This window comes from Electrona antarctica (genome assembly GCF_951216825.1).
Source record: "Electrona antarctica genome assembly, chromosome: 18".
NCBI classification, from domain to species: domain Eukaryota; kingdom Metazoa; phylum Chordata; class Actinopteri; order Myctophiformes; family Myctophidae; genus Electrona; species Electrona antarctica.
Window position 1 is genome coordinate 17,017,093 of NC_136799.1, and position 7,573 is coordinate 17,024,665.

Consider the following 7,573-nt stretch of genomic DNA (forward strand, 5'->3'; position numbering starts at 1 on the left):
CATGGCGCTAGTATGTCGCAGGGACTTACCCCCAATCCAACCCTTGATGCTGAGTGCCAAGCAGGGAGGCATTGGGTCCCATTTTTAAAGTCTTTGGTATGACCCGGTTGGGGATCGAACACCCGACCTCCCAGTCTCAGGGCGGACAGTCTGGAGATATGGGATGGATGCCCATAAATATCAGACACAAAGGTGAGATGTTGAGACTTTGGAATAGGCTTGTTAGTATGACCGATGACAGACTAACCAAAAACATTTTTAACTGGGACATTTCTAATGGTTACCCATGGGCCAATGAAGTAAAATCTAAATTTTTTATGAATAATTCATAATTTATTTTAATTGATTATGCTGTAATATTCGTGAAATGCAGAATCATATGTTTCTAATATATAAAGGGAGCTGTGGGCTGTTGACTTATGGCACAAACCAAAAATAAGAACATACAGTCTTAATAATTATGGCCCTGAACCTTATGTCACACAAAATGTATCCAAGTCAAAGATTTTTTTGTGCACAGATGCATTCTGGGACCTTACCATTAGCTTTAGAAACAGGTATACAGATTCCCAAGGAGGACAGAATTTGTTCATTGTGTGATTTGGAAGAAATCGAAAATGAAATTCATTTTTTGTTTTACTGTCCACTGTGCTATTATTTTGTAAAATTTCGTTAGATGATTATGAAAAACTGAATTATGTTTCAGTAAAGGTACTTTCGCTTTAGCAGATTTCCTAGGTAGGGCATGGGAAAAAAGGCAGAATGTTCTGTTTGTTGAAATGGAGTTTGAAAAACAGTTTTATTTTATTTTATTGTGCAACTATGCTGATGCAGTGATTTATATGTCCTATAAGTCCATGTGGGCTGGGCACCTCTGGTGCATGACACAAAAATAAGAGTCTATCTACCCTTACGGGTCCATCCTTACGGGTCCATTTAGTTCCATTTGTACACTCTCAGAGTTACACGTCCGCACAGGGCCATTTGGAACCCATTCAAGAACACTTTGAAACACACTGGTTAGCAGAGTGTTTCCAGTGAGCCGACATGCACAATAGCAGCACACCCTCTGTTTGACAGAATGGAACAGAGCCTATAGTATCATCGGTAACACCTGTGAAGGAAGTAGGGAAGGGGCCCAGGGGAATTGAGGGAATGCAAAATAAACAGTAAAATTGTTATGCATTTGTAACTCTGAGATAATGTAACATTTGCGGGATGAGATGGGACAGGGAGTAGGTGAAGAGAAAGTGGCAGCACAGAGAGGACAGAAAGAGGTGGAAATACTGATGATGAAAAATCTGCAAAGGAAATTAAGTGGTCACCCATTTGTGAATAAATAATATTGAGAGCTGCAGAGGACATTCACTAAATATTAATATGAATATATCATTGAGATCGATAGAATACTGTACATCTAATCGTATAAGTGGAAGAGGTTGCGTATTAGAACCTGGTCCACAGCTGAATAATCACTGGCTAAGCTTTAGTCATCAAAGCGCAAATTAGACTAGAATTTCCTATGGTGGGTGCAAAGAATTGATGATGGATAGATGGCAGATAAACAAACAAGTGAATTTATGGGGTGGATGGAACACATGCACAAAATGGAAATGCAAGCTTTTGTTGTTTTACTTTTTGAAAATATCGGTGTCCATGTAAATCCTCCTCTTCCGCATACTTCCTCTTGAAGTAAGCAACTTTCGACGTTGTTGAATGGGTTGATCTGCGCTCACAGGGAAGCAAGCGCTGAAAACCAAATCAGGAAAAAGTTGTGTTTGTTTTGAATCATAAATTGAGTATAACCAAACCAACAATCAAACCAAAAAATAATAAAATAAAAACATTTAAAAAAAATAATAATAATAAAACAACACCCACACATTATTATATTTAAATATGAAGGAATTGTTATAGCTTCTATTATCAATGTACTAGGCTATTTTAAAATGTAATTGGTAAAAGTGTCTATGGTATATTGACAAGAACCCATGGTTACGCAAAAAACAGGATCAATTGTCTTCGATCCAGTCAATTCAGGAAATCAATTCCCTTCACATTTCCGTTACAGTGAAAACTCTGGTCTCAGAAGATTGTGTATTATGTGAGTCAGAATGAATGAGCTGCCATTAAGAAACAGCTGTCTGATTCAGACAAGACTGTGACTCTGAATATAGCAATCACTGCAGTTTCTGTGCAGGTGCTTCCGTTGAATTACAAGAGAACCTCATCCCAGCCCTGCTCTATGATATACCGGTAGGTGTGGAAAGATATTGGAGCACCCACAAAGTTGGGTGACAGTAAATTACATAAGAGCTCAAAATGAGACAGCACTGGCCTTGTAAACAGAGCTTAGAAGTGTATTACCTGATGCTGTCAGCCCACAACGGCCAATGAGCTCTCTGACCAGGCTGTTGATTAGTGGGTCGACTCTGTTCCCAGCCTCACACATCACCCTCAGGGCTCTCTGCTGGATCATCAAGATGAGGGAGACAGCAGGGAAGAATGAAGTACAGAGGAGGAGAGAGACAGATGGAGAAAGATGAAGGAAAATGAATGAGCCGAGCGTAGGGGGCATTGCAAGAAAAGAGAGGCGGTGAGGTAGAAATAGAAGCACCAAGAAAGACAGGGAAAAAAAGGAGAGAGAGAGAGAGAGAGAGAGAGAGACAGAGTGTGAGTGAGTGAGTGAGTGAGTGAATGAGAGAGAGAGAGAGAATGAATTAATTCCCATTCGAGGGAGGGAGAAAGGAACATAAAGAGAGGAAGTGGTGAAAGAAAAATAAAGAAAAAAATATGTAATGGTAAAGAGGAAAATAATAATAAGAATAAAATTGAATCACAAACATATAGCTCAACCACTAAAAGCATAAATAAAGTGGCTTTAATTGTGCTCCAGTCCACTCTGACTTGACTGACTTGATTTAACTGCAGCGCTCGTTCTGTGGGAAGATGATGCATCGCATATTGAATTTGATTTGAGTAGCCTAGGTGCGTGGGACGCAAGTACAGGCTATCTGTAAGATGTGTTTATGCGTGCTGCCTGCCGTGCCTGGTTTGTGTTGGAGCGAGATTGTGTTTGCAATCCTTGCACAACGCAGCACTGATTTATGAAAAAATAGAAGAAGAAGAAGAAGAAGAAGAAGATGTCGGTGTCTTGCTATTTTTACACTTACCATATAATAATAAAAATAAAAAGTGCAATGGGTGTTAGGCTATTTAAGATGCAATGAATGGTCTAAATATCACTGAGGATACGTCCCAGGTGCATCCATGCGGTGTTTTTTGTTATAATGTTAGTTAAAATGTACTGCATCAACTTATCTTACCTGATGACAACGTCCAGGAGTTGGAACGCTTCCCAAATGCTCTTGGAGTGAAGTCGCGATGCATGCATCTAGTAGGCTAATATTCCGAATATATTGACAGTATCTCCGTGCAACATGTACCGTCTGTGCCGATCCACCCTGTTACTGGTTGCTTGACCGTGAAGTTTTACTATTTGCGATGATGCGATCCACACTTGAGTTCACACCCACCCAGACGCCGTATCACCGTTTACAATAATCCGTTCGGAGTAGGCTACACCCCACACACACTCCTCCCCGGGTCTTAAAATATCCCTTTCAGTGCAACAAGCAACAAACATCGTTCTCAGTCCGACCTCATTGGTCTTCGCCAGAAGCAGATGTTTCCTGTTGCTAGGAGAGTCACTAAGCGACGATGATGACGCTCCATCACTCTCCTCAACGCTCTCATTCTTTTTCTCCTGCCTGGTCCTGCCCCCCTGGATGGTGCTGCACTGCTGCCTGCTTTCCATCTAGACCACCTGCTATAATCCGTACTCTGTCTGGGTCAAGTCAACTATTTACTGTAAATAACAGCAAGTGTTATGATTAGGAGTAGGACTGTGTCAGACTGACATTTATCTGCTTGACACCTTGACCACTAAACAGTAAACACTATTGTTTATTCACTCTTATCTGCTACGGGATAGAGCACTGAGCAGCACGGCCATGGTGCTGCTCTGGTACATGCTGAGAATACACTTGTGCCACATGGCATCAATCAACTGCTTTATCAGACGCATGTGTTGTTTTATAATTCCAACTCTTTTCCATTTCTCATATCTATACATGGATAGCCTATAGGCTGCTCTATAAAAATTACACTTTAGAACTTGTATGATAATAATGTGATAGGCTGCATGATGTCCGTGCCCCCCCTGAGGGAGACTAGACGGTCAACTAAATTCACAACAGTAAAATTGATATAATTGGATATAAAAAAATCACACCTGTGTGAAGTGAGGGGCGCTATAATATATTAAAGTCTAACTCATGTTGATTAGGTGATGTAATGGTAATTTAAAACAAACGATGCAAACACAAACATTAAACGCCATTAACAATAAAGAGACAATATGACATAAACGACACATATGAGTAAATGTTCCCTTCATTGTCAATGCGTTTACTAAACAAACTTTGAACTAAAGACAAACATTAAACCTATAGGAGGGGCTAGGTCGCATATTACCATATTATCACGCCTACCACATCAGTCATCACGCCTCGTGACACATAACGCCACCATATATGACCGTCAGTCCATCACGCCTCGTGACATGATCCATATATGGCCGTCTCCATATATGAAGATCACGACACGGACCTCATCAAACCCTGGATAGTCATAGGCTACATGGAGAAGACTGGATCATCACCTAGATCTGCATATGGAGCCGGCCAGCAACTATCTGACCTCAAACCCTTAGATCTTCATACATGGAGCTGACCTGTTCTGACATTCCATATGTTGAACTTGATCCTTCCCCATCCGTCCTTCCTCTTCGATGTCTCCCTTTTGACTAATACCTGCATCGATTCAAACTCTAGACGTGCCTGGCAGCCGGCAAAAACTAGAGTTCTCAACAGGCTCTCATCAAATCGTGTATATACTCAAAACAGACACTGCCCCCACTGCCACCCTTAGATCTCCAAATATGGAGCTGACTTGTTCTGACATTCCATATGTTGATCTTACCTCATCAAACCCTGTACACTCAAGACACACTCCATATATGGCCAGACCTCATCAAACCATGTACACTCAAGACACTGCACCCGCTGCCACCCTTAGATCTCCATATATGGAGCTGATCTGTTGACATTCCATATGTTAATCTGACCTCATCAAACCCTGTACACTCAAGACACGCTCCATATATGGCCAGTACAGAATTCATTCCATATGTTGATCTGACCCCCCATGCCGAAGCACCAGCGCTCGCCCAGCAATCCGCCGTCACCCAGGCGGATGTGTGCGTCGCTTCTCGCCCTCATGGGCATCTTACTGGCATGTCATATAAATTAGTATTCAAACATTTATATTACACAGAATCAAAGGTTCTATGGCCATGATTCACCAGGATCCTGGATGGCTGGATTCTAGGCTAAAAATTAAAATAATTGATATAGATATTTTTGTAAATCTCTATGGGAAAAATGAATGGCATATTTTTCAATGGGTCCAGAAAACCACACCCACTGCTCTATTTGCTTTGAGTTGTATCAATTGCATATTGATAAGACATCAGGACATTAAAGGGGAATACCACTCATTTTCAACATTGAACTATGTCATTAATAGAGTCTGAGTTGTTGTATGGAAATAATAAAAAGTCACCCCACCTTCTGTTTAGCCTAGAACTGGAGGTCTAGAACCTAGGGTCATGTGATCACTATAAGTGACACCTCGAAGGTGTACTCTGCAGGCCAAAGAGAGCAATCTAGAATTCACATTTAGTTCCAACTAAAACACCTCACCAACTCACTCAATAATGTCTCCAAAGTGCAATCCCATCCCCAAACACTGATACACTCTCTAATCCATTCTAATCTACACAGCATGATTTCCTAAGAGTATGTTGGCCAAGGTATTAAAAATCTAGATCTGCCACAGAGGACAAGCTGTGTTGTTGCTGTTCTTTGTTGTAGCTGAATGTTCGTATCGGGGGCCTCCCCAACCTCAGAAATTAAGATATCTTAACGTTGTGTACAGGCAGCCCACGAGGGAAGGCTGAGGAAAACAGATGGCAGACAGACGTAAACACAACAGGGGCCTGTATTTCTTTTCTTTTTTTATTGGCAAGGACAAAACTTGGTACAAAAAGTGCTCCGTTGATGCCATGGTGTTATAGCATGCATGGCTTACACTGACAGTTGAACAGCCTGACATGGGCTACACAGTTATTTTCACTCCGAGAATGTACAAAATGTAACCAAATGTACAGTATACACATGTATTGACACATTTGGTTACAAATGGATAGATGACCACTGAGGATATTACTGCACTACATGCATACAATTAAGTCCTACAACTGTATTCACAAGTACATCTGATAGATTCATGCAATTTGGGAAACTTTATTCACGCAGGTGCGTCTTGTTCCCCAGTAGAGGCAATACAGTACATTACAGGCACTTTGTCAGAGAAATTGCAACCCAGAACAATTAATTGAGCATGCAACCATAGAAGTATATAGAACTAAGTTATTAGATGTCAAACTAACCATTTATAATCTTTAAAAAATATAGAGTAGATATTATAGATTATGTACAGTGACTCTCTAGACATGCATAAAATACTATATCACAAACTGTGCAAGGGAAGGAAAACATAATAGTCTGGTGCGTGGTGCCATAAGTATAGTTTGTAGAATGGGAGCATTGACTGAGTCCTGCATGTCTTTCAGGTGTCAAGGAGGTAAACATCCAATCATGCCATGGGTTGCAATCTATTTTTATGAGTTTCCGTCATCTCATAAATGGGATATACTGTATATTTAATGTTGTTTTTAATATAGGCTACTTGTGTTATATATATTTCTTAATTCCTTATGTATAATGCCAGTACATGAATACATTTAAAGATTTCTATCAGCCATTCCTCCATGTAAGAGGAAAACCTTATTCCCATCTTGAGTGTCCGTAACTCAAAAATTAAAATAGCGGTAGAAAAAGCATCTTCATAGGATGATAGCAGTTATATTATTTCACAACTAATCAACATTCTTATTCCTCACATAATAACTTCATAAATACTTGAACTTAACTCTTTACATTATTTGCAATATAAACATGAGAAATACACAACATGTTACATCCACCTGTTTCCCAGGCTTCTTCCACAGATCAGCTAAAAGCATCACTTCATCCTATCATCAGATAATGAAAAGAAATTTATACAATAGGCTATCTATCTATACAAATAAAGGCCAAAAATATATTCAATAATGTGTGGGAGAAAATGTATTTGCATTGGCCAAAATACATATAGTATACAACATCTTCCTTTATGTGTGTAGCATATAATTCATCTTTGATTTGGTTCAAGTTAGTGCTGTGCCATGCCATGTGCACACTTCCCTGAATCTTCCATTAACAACCTTGTTCATTATAATTCTCTGTAACTGGTTCCGAGGTCAACATGTTACTATACAAACTGTAAACGTTTAACTCTTATGCTGTCCACGTCGTTTCAGTTCCAAGGGGACCATTCTCGGCTTCCG